Here is a 21,580-nt window from a genome sequence, read left to right on the forward strand (position 1 = left end):
CTGTCCTGGAACTCATGTAGACCAGGTTGGTCTTGAACTCACAGATGTCTTCCTGCTTCTGCCTCCTGAGTGCTGAGATTTAAGGCACACTCTGCTTTTAGTGTCTCTTAAATTGGTTTCCAAGTTTCCATGTCCTCTACCTTAGCTGTTGTCCTCATTTCTTGCCCATACTATAACAAATATTTTTGGTGTATTTTCAAAGCATGTGTCCTGGAGCTTTCATCAGGCCTCTGATAGGTCACGATGATGACAAATAACAGGAACTTCAAAGTTAGAGTCAGCATGAAGATGCTGTTCAGTGTTGTTGGGGTAGAGACTGTTGAGGCTGCTGTGGAAACCAGTATGGCGGTTTCTCAAGAAACCAAAAGCAGGAGCTGGAGAGACAGCTTGTTGTTTAATAGAACTTGCTGTACTTGCAGAGGACCCATAGTGGCTCACCACCACCTATAATAGATCTAAGAGATGCAATGCCCTCTTCTGCCCTCCGCAGGCACCTGGCAAGCATGTGGTGCAATGCATGCATGCAGGCCAAACACCAATGCACATAACAACAAATCTTCCTATAAGAAGTTAAAAATAGGATAACCCTGCCGGAATGGTCGTGCATGCCTTTAATCTCAGCATCCAGGAGGCAAAGACAGGTGGATCTCTGTAAGTCTGAGGTCAGCCTGTACTATAATGAGAGTTCCAGGACAGCCAGGGCTGCACAGAGAAACTCTGTCTCGAGAAACAAAACTAGTCGGATTTTTATTTGGGCCACCAACCCACCTCCCAAATAAAGACATGGAGACTTATTATTAATTATGAATGCTGGCCATTAGTTTAGGCTTACTACACTAGCTCTTTTAACTTAATTTAACCTGTTTCTATTCATTTATGTTTATCCTTTGGACTTTTTAACTTTCTTACTGTATGCCCTACTTTACTGCTTCTTCTGTGTCTGTCTTTCTGGCTCCCGTTATCTCCCTGTCATCTTTTTTTCTTTCTTTTCTGAGCCTAAATTCCTCCTACTACTCACTCTCCCTGCTCAGTTGCTCTGTCTACACCTCCTTCCTCACTAGTTTTCATTCAGCTTTTTGTCCCTTCTTTGTCCTCAGAACTTGGTCTTGGTGAGTCCTGTTCCGACTCTGGTCCTTTTAGGATTTGAATTCGATTAGAAGTGATCAAATTTACTGGACATTTTTTTCTAGCCTGTCATAGTGTGTCCTGTTTATAGCTAGCATTAATATTATTTCAATTATTTATTGTATTATTATTGAGTGTTCATATATGATGCATGCTGAGGTCAGAACAATTTTTGGGAGTCTTTCCTTCCACCTTAGGTTCCTCAGTTCGAACTCAGGTTGTCAAGGATTTTTACCTGTGGAGAGGTCTTGCTGTCACTCCTAGCTGTTTTTTTTTTTTTTTTTAAATTCAGAGCTTTTGTCTTATGTGCTCAAATGACTTTAAATCTTTAAGGCATTTTTGGACTTTCACTTATTCAGTGATAGATCCTCAGAAAGCTGTTTCATTCATTCATCTTGAACTTGAATTTTAAAACTTAGCACATTTATTCCCTTAACCTTTACCCTTGTTTTGGTACCAATGAATGGAGGGAAATGCAGCTTTGTAGTATTGCAGACAATGTACGCTTACATAAATTCTGTTATCATGCATCTGTGTGTGATGTTCAGCATATGTTTTCCCATGTGTGGGTGTATTTGTGTATGAGGAGGCCAGAGACCTTCCTCTATAGAACTCTATTTTATTCGCTGAGGCAAGGCCTTCCTCATCTGACCCCAGACTCATTGCCACAGCTAGTCTGGATGGCAGCTTGCACCACAGAGTCCCTGTCTCCACCTCTGAAGCACTGCAAATACAGGTGGATCCCCGCCCCCCAGCTTTTAAAACTTTAAAGAAATAGTTTGTGGATGTTTTTTCTGCATGCATGTCTGTGAGCCACTAGCAAGCAGTGCCCTCAGAGGCTAGATCCCTGGGAATCAGAGCTACAGACAATCAGGAGCTAAGAGTGGTACTTAGGTCCTCTGGAGGAGCAACCAGCTCTTCATTGCTGAGACATCTCTCCCAAATTAAAGTTTGGTATCGGATGTGCTGTGGGAAAGAGACCACCAGTGATGGGGTCATCATCAAAGCATCAAATGATCATACCAATATATCAGCCAGAGTCTCTTGTGCCCAACGATCTCAGCACTGCAGCCGAGGTCAACCCAGGTGGTCTCCTTGTTTTGAGCTCTACGAATTTGGGTGTGGTCCTTCGTGTTGCTGCACAGGATCACTGGCAGGAGAGCACTTTTTGGAAGGGGTTCCTCCAGGCTAAGATGTCGGGGAGCCTGATTTCTTGGACAGTTGCTTATTATTATCACAAAGTTAAGGGCACCGACCTTGTGTACATTTGGGACTGGGCAGGAATAAGTTAACGTTGTCAGAAACCTTGAACTAGACTAGCTAGAATGGAGATGTCTTCACTTAGATGAAATTGCTCACTTGAGAGGGTCATTGGAAAAGAGTCCAATGCCTTAAAACAAATCAGTGCAATGAGTTCTATAGTGAGGGGCTGCAGGCAGGCCTGCTTTTCGCCTCACCCAGCTCCCGCACGGCTAGCTTAGTCCCAGAAATAACAACACACAAATTGTATTCATTTAAGCACTGCCTGGCCCATTATCTCTAGAGAGTTAGTTACTGACTAACTCTCATATCTCGATATTAACCCAATTCTAATAATCTTGTAGCACCACGAGGTGGTGGCTTACCGGAAAAGATTCAGCATGTCTGACCTGGTGGCTGGCTCCATGGCTTCCGCCTCACAGCCCTCTTCCCAGCATTCTGTTCTGTTTACTCCGCCTACCTAATTTTCTGTCCTATCAAAGGGCCAAGGCAGTCTCTTTATTGACCAATGAAAATAACACAATAGACAGATAACCCTCCTCCATCAGAGTTCTTTAACAGGTTCACTGAGGTGCATAGGAGGGGTGGCAACCTGTGGAGTGATCACCAGTGTTTGCTGCTCCCTCAGAAGGTGTGGCATGGGGTGGCCTGGGAGGAGTGGCATCCTGGAGACACCATGGATAGTACAGAGAGAGTGTGTCACCTCTGTCTGACCCGATTCTGTCAGAGGGGCTCGATAACCAGAAGAGCAAAGCCAAATGAGATTGGGGGCACAGTACCTCAATCCAGGGAACGTACACACCCATGGGCTGACAGGCTCACAGGTAGGAGAATGATGGGATCAAGACAGGGCATCCTCCTCCTGGGTCAGAACTGAAGGATCCTTCAAACTTCTGAGCCTCTTAGGGTCATGGCTTCCCTTCTTTCTAAGTACAGTAGCAAGGCTTAAACAAATAGTGGTAAAATAAAATTTAAATGAGTTAATGATTCTGTCTTAGCTAGGGTTTCTATTGTGTGAAGAGACATCATAATGATGACAACTGTCTGTCTGTTGGCATGACTGGTATACCAAGGGGGGAGGCTCATGCTGTGCTCTGAAGGTCACCCCCAAAAGCAGGTCAGTCAATTTTCCTTTGTCCCTCTCTACATAAGATTTGCAACAAATAGTCTTAGAGCTTTAAACAGAGTTTTTAGACCTCACTAAACCAAGTTATGTAACATCTGTGATCTTCAGAAGTTGCTGCCCATAGAATTACTAGATGGACATTATCCATAATTTGGGCATATGAAAAATATTTACACTGTAGCCAACAACAAGGCAAACGAGTAGAAAGATTATTTGTAAGTGCACATCATATTTACAATGACATCCCTGATTAAAGGGACAAAATGAACATACAACCCACACATAAAAATCAACAAGAATATGATGTGATAATCACAGTCCCCTCTGTGTGCTGTGATTACCATTAATGAACAAAGAAACTGCCTTGGTCTGTTGATAGGGCAGAACTTAGGTAGGCAGTGAAGAAGGAACTGAATGCTGGGAGAAGGAAGGTGGAGAGAGAGATGCCAGGAAGCCACTGGAGGTAGACATGCTGAAACTTAGCTGGGAGACCACGACCTCATGGTGATGCACAGATTAGTGGAGATGGGTTAAATTAAGATGCAAGAGTTAGCCAATAAGAAGCTAGAGCTAATGGGCCAAGCAGTGGTTTAATTAATATAGTTTCTGTGTGATTATTTCAGGTCTAAGCTAGCCAGGTGGCTGGGATGACCAAGCGGGCCCTCCTCCAACAAGAACACAACAGCCTCTGTTCTGTATTTACAATCTTACTCCCGAGTCCCTCGATGCACCTGCGCTTTACTTTTTATCTGAGGGCTCGCTTTTCACTTGTGGTGTCCATCTCTTCATCCTTGTTCTCAAGCCCCAACATCCAGCACCATTTGTTGCGGTTCAGCTGATGTGTCTGTGCACTCTTGAGAAGGGGAATGTGGATTAAGGAAAAAATAGATGAGAGAGCCAGGAGGGCATTTCAGTGAATGCTGAATCTGCCTCATTTATTTTTCATAGCCCTTGTATACCCCAAGTCAGTGGGGAAGGCAAAAGGACATTTTTTAGAATCAAGGACCAAACAAGAGTGATTATTCAAAATATCTCATAGGAGCAATAATAGGCTCTCTGACCTTATGTCAAGATAGAGTGGAGCCACTTCTGTAGACCTCCACAACAACCAACTTTTATTGCCAAATGCATTACTGTTGTACAGAACTCTCAATGATCTTCAGCCATGGCCATCTTCAGTCTTGTCACTTGTAGTTGTTGTTTAGTATAAAGGGGCAGTAGAGAAAGGACTATCAAGTGCTGTTGGCCTGTGTAGGGATTCTCGACTTCTCATGATGAAACCAGTGGCTCGGAAACATCAAGCTGGTGTTTAACCCAGGGCCAAGCACAAGAAGAGTTAGTCAAGTACTCAGGAAATGACTTGGCATATTGTCATGCTAAGTTAGTCTGTGCTGAAATTACAAACTATGCAATTTGAAAGAATGTTGTGGATTGGCCCATGTCCAATTACCTATCAGAATCTATTTAGCATATAGTACTAAGCCCCTGTGCTAGAGATGATGCAAATTCATTGCTAAGCATGGAACTAGGGAGAGCTTGGATGGTTGGTTGCCTGGTGCTTGTTGAGTCCACAAAGCTTCTAGAATTTAAAGCTCTGTACTCTAAGCTATGCCACAATAGGGAAAAAAGTGATCCAAACTGTAACAAAACATTGGTGGATGTGCATTTTCCCTGGACAGAGCTTCTAACCAGAGTTCGCCTTTGCATCCCACCTTTAGTTAACCCGATAAAGCCCCAAGTCCTGTACTGACATCAGCGGGATGAGCCCGACACTCACAGCCACCAGAAGTGCTCATTTGCTCATGTTCAGAGGCTGTTCCGTACAGAAAGGTCGCTACAGTTAAATTAGAAGCTGTGGTGTCCTAGCAGGGGTCCTGGAAAGTGGTACCTCTTTCATCACACAAGCTGTGTAAGAGCTAAGTGAGGAACCACAGACACAAAGGCAGTGAGCCTAATTCCTGGGTCACCTGGATGGCCTCAGTCCCAAGCTCTTCCAAGTGATGGCAACCGGACCCACTTCCACAGGAGAGAATAGACAGAGCCCTGTGAATCGTCACTGCAAGGCCTCCTGCCTAATGAAGACCTGGGTATCAACTATTCACATAAAATGTGACATGATACAGAAAGCAAAGTTTCCATGCATTAATCCAAAGTGTATTTTCACTAAGACCATCTTACAAGCAGACAAAGGCCTTAGATTTCTCCACACACACACACACACACACACACACACACACACACACACACACAAACTTGTTGGGTCTGAGGGAGCATAAATAATGGGAAAAAGACCACTGAATTCTATGGAACAAGAAGCAAATTTTATTCCAAATATTACCACAGGTCACATAAAGCTTACCAGCTAAACCACAGGCAGAGTTTGGGCTTTTGAAACTGTGGCAAGGGGGTAGGGCTTGGGCCCCTTTTCATGGTAAGAAGTAAGCATTAGGCATGGACAAAGGAATTTTTACAATTTTGAGGCTAAGCTTAGAGACATATTGCATTTTTATTTATTTATTATTTCTTTTTTATTAGTTTTTTTAAAAAAAATACCAATCCAAATTCCCGCCTCCTCCCCTCCTCCCATTCTCTCCACACACCCTCCTACCCTACCCCACTCCGATTCAAAGAAAAGACAGTACCCTGCCCTGTGGAAGGTCCAAGGCCCTCCCCACTACATCCAGGCTGAGAAAGGTATACATCCAAAGAGGATAGGATCCCAAAAAGCCAGTGCATGCTGTAAAGACAAATCCCAGTGCCACTGCCAGTGGCCCCTCAGTCTGCCCCAGCCATACAACTGTCAACCACATCCAGAGGGACTAGTTTGGTCCTATGCTTGCTTTTTCCCGGTCCGCTGGAAGTGGTGAGCTCCCATTAGCTCAGGCAAACTGCTTTAATGGATGAACCTCTCATGGTTTTGGCCTCTTTGCTCATATTCTCACTCCTTCCACTCGTCAACTGGACCTTGGGAGCTCAGTCCAGTGCTCTGATGTGGGTCTCTGTCTCTGTTTCTATTGCTGGATGAAGGTTGTCTTAGGTCCCCTCAGACGACACACTGCATTTTAAGATTTGCAATTTTTGATAACAAAGTTTTAGCTAAATTGTGCTTATATAAGCTTGCAGATTTCTTCACTGTTGATAGTGTTTGCAAAGAACATCATGGCTTTTCTGGCACAACCGGTTTCCCACATAGCAGGGAAGAATATGAAACAATATGAAGTTGAAATTTTGTTACATATAGCATTTCGTTAAAGTTTATGGAATGGGATGTATGCTAGCAGTCTCGCACAAACCTTCACTAAAAGTTAACTTTGGTTTATGCAGTTGTCAGTAGTAAGTGGCAGAGGGATTATTGTCAAAAAAAAAACAAACCAAAACAACTAACTCCTAGCTACAGAGCCATTGTAAGAAAGCTAACCTTCGGTTGTAGCCAGAACTGCCAAGAGTAACCAAAGAAAACCATTGTTAAAAGCTATTCCCTAGTTGCTGACAGAGTTGATGACTGTCAGTTCCCTTTCTTCAGGCTGATACATTTATATTCCTATATTCCTAGACCTTCACAGACTGCTGATGTGGCTCTCCCTGTGTCTCCTTGCAGGACAGCACAGGGAAATGTTGTCGTCTTTGATAAGCTCCAACTAGAGCTATTGATCGCCAAAGCCCTTCCAGGTTGTTGGTGAGTTGAGTAGCACCACAGAGTGGAAAGCGCTCCTTAATATTCTGGACCTCACTGCTGCTTGGAAACACTCACCAGAAATGACCTGGCCAGTTATTAACTAATATGACCAAATACATGCCAGTAAAAGTGTATCATGTGTCTAGGCATTATACACACAAGACCTAGGGACTACTGTGGGTAAAAACAGACACTTGAGTGGTGCCACGTTACGTCAAAATTAATGCCATTAAGTGAGGTGCCGTATGGATGCAGCATGCTACATAGGAAGCTTCACATAAGACCTTAGAGGTGACTGAACTTACGTGATATCTGCTCGGTGTCCACTAGGGGGCAATCGTTTCCACCTCAAGAGCCCTATTGAAATTCTGGACTGCAGAGTCTCCTTGCAGGTGTAGTTCTGACTGTTAGGCATGGCACACTTCTGCTTTCAGAACTGCTTTTCCAGAAGTTTCTAGTGTAATGATCTGCTCTGTCTCTTTAAGAGACAAGCCACACCCACTCCCTCCCCCGTCTGCTGAGGCAAGCTGATCTTCAGCTTCCACCTGAGTCCCTTTCTTCTCTCTCTCTCTCTCTCTCTCTCTCTCTCTCTCTCTCTCTCTGCCTCTCTCTCTGCTCTTCCCCTTCTCCCCTTCCCCTCCATAAACAACTAAATAAATACCCAACTTCACTCTACATGGCGTACCTATCCATCTCAGTCTCTCACATGCCATGCGGCTTCTTGCCTGGGACCTGGGTGCCTTTGTGGCCTGCCGTGGTCTCGGGACCCGCTGCCCGCTGCCTGCTGCTGCTCGGGGTCATGTGGCGTGGTCTCATGGCCCACTGCCCACTGTCACCACTGGGGCACCTGCAGCATGACCCGCCATTGTCTTGTGGCCTGTTGCCCATTGCCGCCACTCGGGGACTTGCAGCGTTTCTGTGCTGTGCCCCTTGGGGGAACTGCAGCATTTTATTTAAACTATTACATCTCTACCTTCCACAATCAAAGCACTCAATATTCAAAAGGAGTGTCCAACTTTGATGCAGGTAAAAATGTTAGTCTCCATTGAAGAGAGCGTCTAATAGTGTTTCTGGGAATTATTTGTGGCAGTGAGGTGCTAGCTGTATAGGATTTAAAGCTATGTGTAACTTGGGGACAACCTGGATCTGGTAAAGGGTCAGACCTCCCATGGGTTCTGAAATGTGGAGCCGTTCCCTGGAAGGTGAGAGCAGTTACATCCGCAAATACTGGACGAGAGTCACATTAGATTTCCTCTTCGGGGGCTAGAGACTGCCCCATGATTTAGAACCTGCACTTCTCTTCCCCAGAGCCCCAGTTCTATTTCCAGAACCCAGGTCGGGATCTCTCAACTGCCTGGAACTGTCTGACTTCAGAAACTTCTCAGGGGAGAGGAACAGCAAGCGATTAGTCTGCAAGCATCAGGGAAGGTGGAGGACAAGGCTGGCTACCACAGAACTTTCAAATACTGTCATTAGTGGCTCTCCAGGTTCCTCTGGCTTATGCTGCCAGGCTAACTACAAAAGTAGCCAACTCTTTAAGTCAGACAGACTTAGGGTCTTAACTGCAGTGGTGCAATGGAGTCTAGATCAAGGCTACGGAGACTTGCCCTCTAACACCTTCACTCTTATTATGTGAGTTCGGATTGTTTGAGTTCGATCTGGTTGTTCCCAGTGGAAACCTGTTAAGGAGTGTGCCCTAGTTTCTTAGTTACTTTAAGATGTGTAGGTTAGTTAATGAGAAGCCTGAGCTAATAGACCAAAGAGTATGTGATTAATATTAAGCCTCAGAATGGTTATTCCATAAATGGCTGCAGGAGCTAGTAAGCAGGACCAGGTGGGTAGAGAAAAATCAGTCTAGGAGAACCAGCGGAATAGAGAATAATATATTGTACAATATAATTGTAGCTATATGTGTCCACCTGTTAACTATCCTAATGCCTTCCCTTACCTGCCGGGATGCTGTCATAGATGTTTCTATGCGCTCAGCCTTTGAACTGCAGTTAAAAGCATGAAGAAGGCATAGAGAGTTACCTGATTAATCTGGTATTGTCCATTATGAATTAGATAACTGGACCACACTGACCATGACCATGGTCACAGAAAGTGCTGCTGGTACCCAAGACCTCATCCCATTTCAAACCGAGCTGCTGACCCACAAGGAAAGTAGGGTTGTTAAAGCAGCCGACAGCTGCCTTTGTGTGCAGGAGTCTGTAACCTCAGAACTCCAACAGTGGAAGCCTGACTGAAAGAATATTCTTAGACACGCAGGTGACTTGCCAAGTGCTGAGTCCATTACAGCTGCACACTGCCCAAAATGTCCAAAGAAGTCAGGTGAGTTGTCCACAATTGTGTTATTTCCATACACTTCTGGTCTATAGACACTGCCTGCCCATATTCCAGAGTGGAGTTTCTCAGCCTTCACTGGCACTGGCCCTGGCCAGTTCCTGAATCATTTCTTTGTGCAAAGAAGCTTAAAATCAACACGAGTGACTTTGCTTTTCAATAGGAGCAGTGAACAGACAAGTTAGCAGCTGGCTGTCAGAGGAAATCCTTGGCCCTTTAAGAAAATGTTTCTAATTTATCTACATTTAGAGAATTGCAAGGTGTGCCCCTTCCCCAGGCAGAAATCGCCCAAGACTCAGGGCCAGGGGGCACAGGTGCTCAGCAAGCAGTGAGTTCAAGGGTCACAGCAGTGGCTCTCTAGAGCGCTACGTTTCCAGAAAGATTTACAGAAGACCTGGCCCAGGGAGGGGATGCCCCTGCATCTACAGTGATTACTTCTCGGATCTTTCACGCCTGCCATCAAAACCCAATTCTGATTCCATCTCTGAGATGCGCAGTTAGCAGACATGACTCTGCAGACGACTCACTTTCAACTCTCTGAGGCCACAATTACCGGGGACAAAGAGAGGTCATCAGCGGAGAAGGAGCTTTTTGCTTTGCACATTGCTCTGAGAAAAACTAAGGAATCTGAAGGCTCAAGTTACATCGGATTATGGTAGAGAGTGAGGCAGCTTCTGGCTTCAGCACCTACCTAACTTTGCGACCTGACAAAAGTCTCTTCCCTTGTGGGGCTTATTTTTTCAGCTGCAAAATTAAATTGTTAGCTGGATGTGGTCAGGGCACAGGGAAGAACTCTCAGGAAGAAAGGCTCGTTGCTGTGTAATGATCTGGGGTGGGAGGGCCATTGACACACACCAGCAGAATCCCCCCCACACACCTTGTACAGAAACCAAGTAAGATTTGCTGCATTAGGAAAACCCTAGGACAATCTGTAATGATTTCAGTCACAATAAGGCTGATACTTCCGGACTCTAGGGGCCATGCATGTGCAGACAAGCCCTCAGGCAGAAGTGCCTAATGCCCCCTGAGGATGTTAAAAGGCCCCCCACATGACCGCCCTTGTGGTGTGGATTACATCATCCATGTATGACTCAGCTAAGTCCTTGCACGCATGCGTGAGCCCCATCATCTGCATATGAATAGCCACATCAACCCCTGTGCGCATGCATTAGGCAGCTTTAAAAGCTGGACACACCATCTTGCTCGCTCTCTCTCTCTCTCTCTCTCTCTCTCTCTCTCTCTGTCTCTGCATACTGACTTCCCAGGCCTGTGCACACCCCCTCTAACAAACTCCTAAGTGGATTTGTTGCGTGTTCTGTCTTTCCTTCTCACTCGCACCAGGTAATTTCACAATCAATTTCACATTTGATTATAAGTGTACCTATTTTCCTGATGATTGAGTCCTGTCATTGGTACTTGTGAAGGAGGAAATGTAGGGCGCAGGGTTGTTTGATACAGACCTTCCAAGTCAGGCTTTACAGAAACCAGAAAGTAGGCCTGAGTCTCAGTTTACCCTAAGGCAACACCTGACTCCAAAAAAGACTGCAACCTCGGACCACCCAGGCAGAAATGAACCAATCAGCATCTAAAGAAAATACCCAACATTCCAACCATTGTAGATAGGATCACCTGATGTTGCTTAGCCTGGCACACACCCACCCTCTTTTCACCAGGGTACCCCCAGACAAATGATGGTCAGTCAGGGGCCCTAACCCTTAGAAATCCCTCACCCCAAACTCTGCTATTAAAAACCACTGGGGCTCTTTGATTGTGCCAATGTGTTGAACATAAGGAGAATCCGTGTTCCAACTTAAATAAAAATAAAGGTTCTTTGCTTTTACATCCAGGATTTGGTCTCCTTGTTGGTTTTTGGGGGACTCCACCATCAGAGTGTGATAGTTATCTGAGTAAGGAGCAAATACCTTTACATACTCACTGAGCAATTTGTGAAGCCCAAGTAGCTGTTACACTTAACAAGACACCATTTTCCTCTGCTAAGATGGAAGAATTCCTTATGAAATGGGATACATCAATGCATTATTAAAAGAAGTACCAAAGAATTTCAAGCAGCCTTGTGAAATGTAAATCATCCAGGATGATGCTTTAGACCCCCGTGGCATTGTGACCACCATGTCAGTGATGATGCTCTAGATCCCGTGGCATTGTGATTACCGTGTTAGGGATGATGCTCTAGGTTCCCGTGGCATTGTGACCATCATGTCTGGGATGATGCTCTAGATCCCCATGGCATTGTGACCACCGTGTCCGGGATGATGCTCTAGATCCCCATGGCATTGTGACCATCGTGTCCGGGATGATGTTTTAGATCCCTGTGGCATTGTGACCACTGTTTCAGTGATGATGTTCTAGGTCCCCGTGGCATTGTGACCACCGTGTCTGGGATGATGTTCTAGATCCCCATGGTACTGGAGACTGAACTGAGGGACAAGCATATGCTAGGCAAATGCTCATGCCTTTGATCCCAGCACTTGCATGGCACACACCTCAGCACTAGGGAGATGGAGGCAGAAATATAAAGCAGGTGGAGACAGGATCTCCCCAGTTCAGTCTGAGGATTCATAGAGGTAAGAAGTCTTTGGTGACTGACTCTGTTTCTGTGATCCTTTCAGCTTTCACCCTCAATATCTGACTCTAAGTTTTTATTATTAAGACTAATTAGGTTCATGCTTCACTACCCCAAGTCCTTCAGATAATTTCAATGTTGTGAGGAACTAGAAAGGGGCATAGATGTTAGTCTTTGCTGAGTTATGCCACCTAGAGGGGGAAAAGATCTTTAAAAAGAAAAATTGAAAAAAATATCTCATTCTGTAACCAGGCTGGCTTGTTGGTATTCAAAAGAGTTCCACAATAGCCTGAAATGGAATATAACAAAAGTTTATTTATCTAGGGATAAACTCACAGAAAGAGTAGCAATCTGCAGCCTTCTGCATGTGCTGGGAACTGGAACGGAATCCAGTAGCCAAGAGGCCTGTACATAATTTTTGTCTGTATTTATAGTACATAAGACCATGCCCAAAGTGGGCTGGTATCTTAAAGGCTATTGGCTGAAGGAGTTCCCACAACACTTCCCCCTTTGGTCTAAATAAGAGAGTTCTAGCCTAATACAAAACTATATATAAGAACAAATATCAAATATTATCCAGGGAAAAGAAAAGGTAAAATATACATAAAAATTAGAATTACAACCAACATGAACAACATCAAGCAAGAAACATATGTTAAATGTTTTAATAGTTATTTTATCCTAAGGAGTCTAAGTCTTATATTAAAAATGGCTTAACTAAGTCATGAGAGGAAAGTAACTATGACTATCTATCCAGTCTTCAACCCTACCAAAGACCTGAGAAGGGAAATAATATTACTGGAGTAAACAGGAAGTGCAATCAAGCTACCTGGGCATCACCCAAAGTCTCATTTGCAATGTTAGTGCAACCAACTTTGGCTAAGGCCCAGAGTAATTGACAGACCATTTTCAGAGACATGAAAATATTTAGAGCTGTCTTACCCTGTCTTGGCAAGGTTTGGCATTCTTTTTGCTTGTATCCTGCTTGTCCAGTCTGGACACCTTGCATTTTGTCAGTGGTTGAGGCAGGGGCAGTTCTTTGACCAAAGGCCAGTATTGCCAAGAAGAAAACAATCTCCAAGTAGAGTGTCTTCACTGCTCAACATCTGTAACATGATGGAGGCTTACTTGTTTGTGTTTCTGTCCTGCCCAGCCCCCCAGCTGCTTAGTCCCAGAGAAAAATCACACTGAGATCTCTATAAGTTATAAAGCTGATTGGCCCATTAGGTCTAGCCTCTTACTGGCTAACTCTCACACCTTGATTAACCCTTTTTTCTGATCTATTTTAGCCATGTGGCTCAGTACCTTTTTCAGTGGGGCAGATCACATCCTGCTGCTTTGGTGGTCTGGGAAGGAGTGGGAGAAATCAACTTCCTCCTCCCCAGAATTCTCCTGCTCTCTTTGCATCATTTCCACTTCCTGACTGGTTTCCCTGCCTACACCTCCTGCCTGGCCAATCAGCGTTTATTTAAAACATGATTGACAGAATACAGACAATTCTCCTCAGGAATAGATCGGTGTTGCCAGGAGCAATTGTGTCTCACATTAACAGAATCCTAAGTTATTTAAATACCATATTCTATAGTTCTTTGAAGTGGTTGAAGATTACTTATCTATGCAGAATATAATCTGTATGCATCTAAAGAAGCTGATTAGTCTAACTATAACAAACATGAATGACTATTAGCCTATAATTTTTAGTACCTATATAGCTTAAAGAATAAAGTTTCACATTAAAATAATAAAAATCTTTAAACAAATGTGCAGCAAATGAGGATAATGACCTCAAAATGTAAGCAATATATAAGTATCTTGATCAAAGGTAGAAATATATAGTGCAATATGATAAATATATCCTAAAATTGAATCAATATACAAAATAGCTTAAACAGAGGTAGAAGCATGCATGCTTGCAATATGACAAGATAATTTTGCATAGGTGTATAAATACTGCAAACAGAAATGGGAGCATATTCAATATAACAAATATCATTTGAATTTGTATCAATATACAAGAATCTATACCAATATAAATTTTGTATAAATAATTGCTCAAAAGTAATGATCTAATCTACCCATTATCTCATCCCATCCAATCCCCTCTTCTTTTTAATCAAAAGAGATCCTTAAATTTACTTCATTCTGCCTCCAACCCCATACCTCTTATAACCAACGCCTAATAGATATTCCTAACACTGAGGACAAATTTTGGTGGGAGAGGGGCGTCATGACTGTTTCCAACTGTTATGGGGGTGATGTTATTTCTATGGGAGCCTGTAAAAACTAAAATGGTGGTTAAGTTCCAAGATTACTGTCTTGTAGAACTTAGTTTCTAAGTAGTTGGTAGGGTGTTTCAAAAGTTTTTATTTGAAGTACTGGCCAGAATGTTGTAAGAAGGTGTACTATGCCAGCTATCCAAGTTAGAATCATCTTGAGTAGTTCGTAATGAAAAACCAATCTTAAAGTGGTGCTATTAGCATAATGACATCATATAAACCAGGTGGAATTGTTGTGGCATCCCTTCTTCTTCCTGGAAACTTTAAAGATCATTGCAGGAAAATTGTTCATTGTGGAAAACTTAAACATTATTCATATAGACATATATTCAATGAAAAATACCATAGAGACAAAAATGGATATGGGAGAAGTAAAATTTGGTGAAAACAGAGTTTTGATAATATCAATCCCTAAATTTTATTTTCCTTCTGTCCCATACCAGGTGAGTCCTGAGATGAGACAAAAAACTCTGAATTTTTCTTTTAACAACATACTTGAATTTAGAGAAGGAGAGCTATTGTCCAACTCCAGAGCCAGCTTTGATTTTTAAGTGAGCTGTGACTATCATTATACTGAGAAGTAGATGAGGTATGTATGTTTAGATAGTGAAATTTTACCCTGTGGTAAAATTATTTTATCTGACTTATTTACCATAAGTCAGATTTCTCTTTGCTTGGTGATTCTTTAGGCATCTAGTTGTCCAAGGTCTCTCAACTTTCTGAAGATGGGTATTTGCCAATAACACAAGAACAGAATCCTGCCCCAGCCCTTATGAGGTTTCATTCCACCTATAGAATTGTCACCTCTGTGGATGAGCTTTCGTTTCTCTTTATCAATATGTTTCTCTTTCTCAAACCAAATCTTTATTAATTTTGATGGTATCCATAGCTTTTCTTCTCCCGTGGAAACAAGAGCAAAACTCCTTCCCCAATGTAGCATATCTCCTGGTTTCCATTCTGAGGTCAACACATACTTGAAATACACTGGCTGATTTAATTCAGAAGTTTTTTTCTATTACCCAATGTCTCTCTGCTGTCATTGTTCATTTCTCATTAGCATTAGGAAAATTCAAGGTTAATAAAGCATTATGCAATCAATTTCTGGAAATATTTTCCATCCCTTTCTGTTTGTTTAACATATCCTTTATAGTTTGATTTGATCTTTTTATGACTGTTTGACCTGTAGGATTGTGTGGTATACCTGTAATATGTTCTCTATTATAATAAACAAAAGACTGCTTCATTTTTTTAGAAACATATGCTGGACCATTGTCTATCTTTATTTGTTCAGGTATACCCATGATGGCTATAACTTTTAGTAAATGTGTGGTTATTGAATCAGTCTTTTCTGAACACAAAACAGTTGCCCATCGAAGAGCTAAATAGGTGTTAATGGTGTGGTGTACATATTTTAATTTTCCAAATTCTACAAAATGGAACACATCCATTGACCAAGTTTTATTCCTTTGAATACCCTTTGGGTTATTTTCTGTAGGTAGTGGTGTTTGGTTATATAAAGACCAAGTAGGACATTTCCTTATAATCTCCCTAGCTTTTTACCATGTAATAGAGAAGTCCTTTTTTTACACTTTTCCTATTGACAAGATGTTTTATGAAATACTGAGGCCTTCAGCACATTTCCAATCAATAATCAATCAATTTCTACATTACATTGTGCTAGAGGACCTGGCAGACCCATATGGGATCGGTTGTGTGTTATGCATATAGGACAATGCCTATTCCTGATTATATCTTGAACCTGAATGAATAATGAAGTCAATTCTGTATCACTTGGTATAAATTTAGTGGTTTCAATATGCAAAACAACTCTTTCTGCATATTACAAGTCAGTAACTATATTGAGAAGTTCTTTTAAAACACCTTAGTACCGTGAGAATAGCATATAGTACCGCGAGAATAGCATATAATTCTGACTTTTGGACAGAATTATAAGGATTTTGCTCCACTTTACTTTAATCTTCTGATTTGTAACCTGCTTTCCCTGATTTATTTGCATCATATTGAATGTAGGGGCTCTAGTTATTGGTGTGTCATGTACAATGGGGGAAGGATCCCATTAGCTTGTTTGTCTCTTGTTGATCTACATTTATTGGTCCAATGCTGGCCTTCTACACAAAAGACTGCTTCCCTGCACCTTCTACACAATCCAGAAGACTGAGACCTTCTCTTTTGTCATTCCTAGAAGAATTATTATTTCTAGGAATGTCTTGTCTACAATCCCTTCTCAGATATCCCATTCTATCATCATTAAACCATTTGGTATTTTGATTGGTGCTGATCTGACCTTTAAAGGCCCAAGTATCTTTCTGTATCCTAAGCTGGCATATTCAGAAGCCAGAGATTCAATCAGTACTCATCTAGCTTCTGGATTGATTACCCCTATTTGTATAGCTTTATTTAATCTTTGCAAAATGTCACTAGGTACTCTTGGGCCTTGTATGATCTTAGTATATGATACAATCCTTCATTCTAGTTCTCAAATCCTGTCTCAGACATTTAAGGATGCTGTTTGGCTTAGGGACAAGATGTGTTCATTGTAAAAAGCTTGACTCTGAATCAACATAATGGTCCCTGCCAAGAATTTGATATTGGGAAGCCTCAAATCCTTTGACTCTACCTTTCTGTTCTAGGAATTTAGCCTCCTCTCTCCAATAACACTTTCACTGTAACTGTGGCCCATCTTCTAGCACTGCTGAGACTAATTGAAGCCAATCATGTGGTGTAACCCATTGCTTGAAGCTCATGTCTTTAACATCTCCCTAGCAAACATTGAATGCACGCCATAAGATACTACTGCTTGCTTGATTTCTTTTGGATCTTTTATATCTATAGATTTTCATTTACATTATTTGTATTCATTTTGGTATGGGATATTTGCTGGCTTTTCAGAGGTAATAACAGGATAAGTAGCTAAAACTCTTGGTAAGTCATCTCTGACTCTGAGAGGTACTGGTGATGCTCAGTCTTCACTATTGTCTTTTGCCTGTACCTCCTCTCTTCTGACAACTTCCTCAATCAATTCAATCCCTTTTATCACTGTCTTTTGTAAAACCTGAATCTCTTGACCTGTCAATATTTCTAATAATTTCATCAAATCAATTAATTTCTGGTTGTCATTTTGCACATGTAATTCCAAGGTTTTAATTTTTTCCATTAATGGTACCTTCTCACTTTTAGATATTATTTGGATGACTTGTAGATTGCCTTTCTGGAGGGATGTTCTATCTGCTAGCTCATCTCATTAGTTATAGGGAGGAATTGTTGACTCTTTTCTGGAATCACTGGGTTTGGTCTTTAGCCAGTGTAAGCTTCTTTCTTTAGCTAATCTTTAACTCACAGCTTGTGTGATTGTGTTACTCACAGGCCAGCACCTGTTTATTTTTAGCCCACAATGGGACGTCAGCCAGCAGCTTAGAGATTCCCCAGTATAGTGCTTGAAATATGTCTCCTGGGAGGGAGAGATGAATCAGCAGGTCTTGCAGAGGTTCAGAGTGTGATTCCAGAACCTGCATTGGGTGGTTTTCAATGACCAGTGACTCCACCTTCAGGGGATCTGACACCTCTGGTCTCCATGGGAAATTGTACTCACATGCACAAACACACACATGTAAGGCAGGATTTTTTAAAAAAAAAAATAAAAAATTAATCCTTTTTAAAAAACTGTCTCATTTGTACATTTCTAACTTCCTGTATGCCTCATCATGCCCATCAGTGAAGGCTGGAGGCTTTTGGAGTAAATAAAATATTCTCAAAGGTTCATCATTCTTGATAATTAAGAGTAGGTCATTGTAGTGGGGGATAAACAGTGGGGACAGCTGGGTCCAAAGGTCTTGGCAGCTGATACTGATGGTCTGATAGTATTGGTTGGTATCCATGCTGCATTGTAGAAGAAACAAACACATGCATACACGTGTGCACGTGCACACACACACACACACACACACACAAGACACACACCACGCACACATACACCACACTGTAATCAGTAAGACTATGGTGACCAGAGACCAAGAAGAGATAGGGACAAAGTAAGGAGAAAACTCTTTCTTTCTTTCATTTTCGTTTTCTGGTGCTGGTGATAAACTCAGGGTCTTACACCATGGAGGCACAACAACTGCTTTAAATATGTTTTTGGTGGGGGAAGGGGAAGCACATGTGCAAGTACACATGCATGAGTGTACATGAAGTCAGAACTCCCTTTGGTGTGGCTCCTCAGAAGCTGTCCATCTTTTTTGTTTTTTGTTTGTTTTTGAGAGTCACTGGGTCCAGTCAGGCTAGGCTAGCAGACCTGCATGCTCCAGGGCTCTTCCTGTCTCTGTAGTCAGCATGGGGAGTTCACACTTGTGCAATCACTTCCAACCTTTTACATGGCCTCTGGAGACCAGATTTCAGGCTCACATCTGTATAGCTAGCACTCCACTCATGGAGCTCTTTCCAGACTCCAATTAATGGAATTGGGATCAGATGCTGGGCTAAAATCATGGAACCAAGTAGTCCGAGGACAGACTTCATGAGTATCAGCCTTTGTCATTCCCAAGGTATTGATGTAGCACCACAACTTATCAGCAAGACCCCACCTAACTGTGCTAAGAGGTAATCTAAAGCTAGCCGTTGTCTAATGCAGCACCTGTTGGACTTCAAGGAGGATAGTTTAAGCTTTTAGGGAGGGGCCAAGGTGGTTGTGGTTTTTTTTGTCTCAAAAATTGTTTTTGAGACAGTTTTATGTAGCACAGGCTGGCCTTGAACTCACTCTGTAGTTCAAAATGACCTTGAGCTCCCGATCCTCCTGTCTCCTGTTTCTACCTCCCAAGTACTGAGATTAGAGGTATTTTTTTTGTCATATTCAGCTGTGGCCATGTTTTTAGTGAGTTGTAGAGGTTTTTTGTGTTTTTTTGGTTTTTATTTTTTGGTGGAGGATAGGTGACTCTTCTCATGAATGATGGGTCACTGGTGTCATGAATAGCAACACTGGTTCTGTGACTCTTCTCTCTCTCTCTCTGTCTGTCTGCCCCTCTTCTGAAAAGGTAACTACTGCCCACCTCTCTTTCTCTCTCCAGTTTCTCTTTCTCCCCCTTCTTTCTGTTAATACTCCAAAACCCCCTTACTCATTAAATAAACTCTATACCCAAGCTCTGTCTGCATGACGTATCTGTCTGTCTCCAACCTGCCAGGTCTACCACCCACTAGGGGACCTGCCAGGGTCCCTCCACTTTGAATCTTTCATTGGTGCTGTGAATTCAGCAGGCTATCCCTTCCAACTTAGGACTGCTAGGGACTCTGTGGCCTATACCCTTCAATATGGTCGCTTTTCCAACTTAAAAATCTCTGGAATTCTACACCCGACATCAAACAGTAGGTTCCTCCCACACATTTGGCCCTACCTCCATGAGTGTGCAATCACTCGGTGGTGGTTCCCCCATGGTCAACTACTTGCCTATCAAGATTAAAGCCCCTCGCTTGGGCCACCAACTTCATGTGATGATGGAGAGGTTTGGTTTGTGCCCACCCATTCTCATGGCCCCTGGACTTTGTGAGTGATGACCCAAAGCCAGCTTAAGCCATAGTCCATGCTGAAGTTCCTGGATGATGAAGTCCAGTCTCCGGATCTTCTTCTTGCCTTACTCATAGAGACAGAATCTCTCCTTCCCCACTCAGATATTGGTGTAGGAGGGTCTTCTTTCTATTGGTTGAGTAAAGAAAACTGCCTTGACCTTTTGATAGGGCAGAAACTTGGGGAGGCAGTGGGATCAGGTCTACTAGAAAGTGGCGGTTTTGAAGTACCAGTTTCTGGGCTGTGCTGCCATCACGATCTCTGTCTGGCTCCTGTGGGAGACAGAGCATTTGATTTGCTATGATTTGTTTGATGGCAATTATACTCACTGTGTGCCTAAAAGGGGGACATTGTGTGCTGCGGCTCAGAGGTACAAGCAGCTCTGCCATGCTAGTGGTGCAATGTGCAAGGCTCAGAGGCACAAGCGGCTCCGCCATGTTGGACTGGGTGGAGCAAGCCTGCAGTACCTGTTTTTGACCTAGGAATGTCACAGCTTAGATTCTTAAGCGCTTACTGATTTTAAAATACAAAACAAAAATGCTCCTGGATAGTAAAAAATTACAGATTCACAATAGGACAGATTCAGACATAAAAGACCTCTAAATGGGTCATAGTGTTACATAGAGTTAGACATATGTAGGCTTGGGAGAGAGAAGAAAAAGAATATAGAGAATAAAGTTAATACTTTAAAAAAAGAGGGTAAAGTCTTTAAAGAGACAGAGTACAGATAGTTATAGATTAAAAGAAATAAAGAAAAATAAGCCACGTAAAAATGAAAAATTTACAGAGAGCCTGGATTCTGTATATTGTATTTTCTTTGAATTTTTTGACTGTGAAGGAGCTAAATACAGAGAGACATTTCATTGTGTGGTCTGCTAAGCTAATCCAACATGTGTATTATAAAGCTATCTTGATTTCAGAATTTGGATCTAAGGATATGGTGCTTTGGAAAAGAGGTTCTTCTCTTGTTTTCACAGAGGATGAGACCCTGTATCCACATATTGGGCTTCTATCCCAATATGGTATGATAGACCATGCCCTCCTGAAAGGTTGTAGTGAATACCTTCAGAAAATCACTTCACTCAACTACTGACTGAGAGGAGTCTAGCACACAGTTTAGAAAGATCTGATTAACAGCACCCCCATACAGCAGGAAGAAGTTTGGAGAGAAATAACTATGTCCACATTCCCAGATATTGTTTATAAATGTTCTTTTATATTTAAAGGGGATATGATATAGATATGAATAATTTACATTGGTATAAATTTTGCTTTGTTGATATAAATTTAAGGTCAATTTTGTTATATGTATATGTATTTCTGATCTTGATCAAGGTATTGTGATTGTGTAGTTCATTTAAAAATGCAATGTATAATTAGGAAATATAGGTTGTTAATAGATAATTAGCAACAATAATCAAGCTTGTAGTCATGTTAGTTAGATTTTCTAGATATATAGAGATATATTTCAGTTAGATAGGCATTCTTTATATCTTTCAAAGACTACAGAATATGGCATTTAATGTTTTAATAACTTAGGACTTTTCATAACAATGAGACACGTCTGCTCCTGGCAGCACCAAGCTACTTCCTGAAGAAGATGGGCATCAAAGAGGCT

Source organism: Myodes glareolus, chromosome 1, assembly GCF_982192425.1.
Source record: "Myodes glareolus chromosome 1, mMyoGla1.1, whole genome shotgun sequence".
NCBI classification, from domain to species: Eukaryota; Metazoa; Chordata; class Mammalia; order Rodentia; family Cricetidae; genus Myodes; species Myodes glareolus.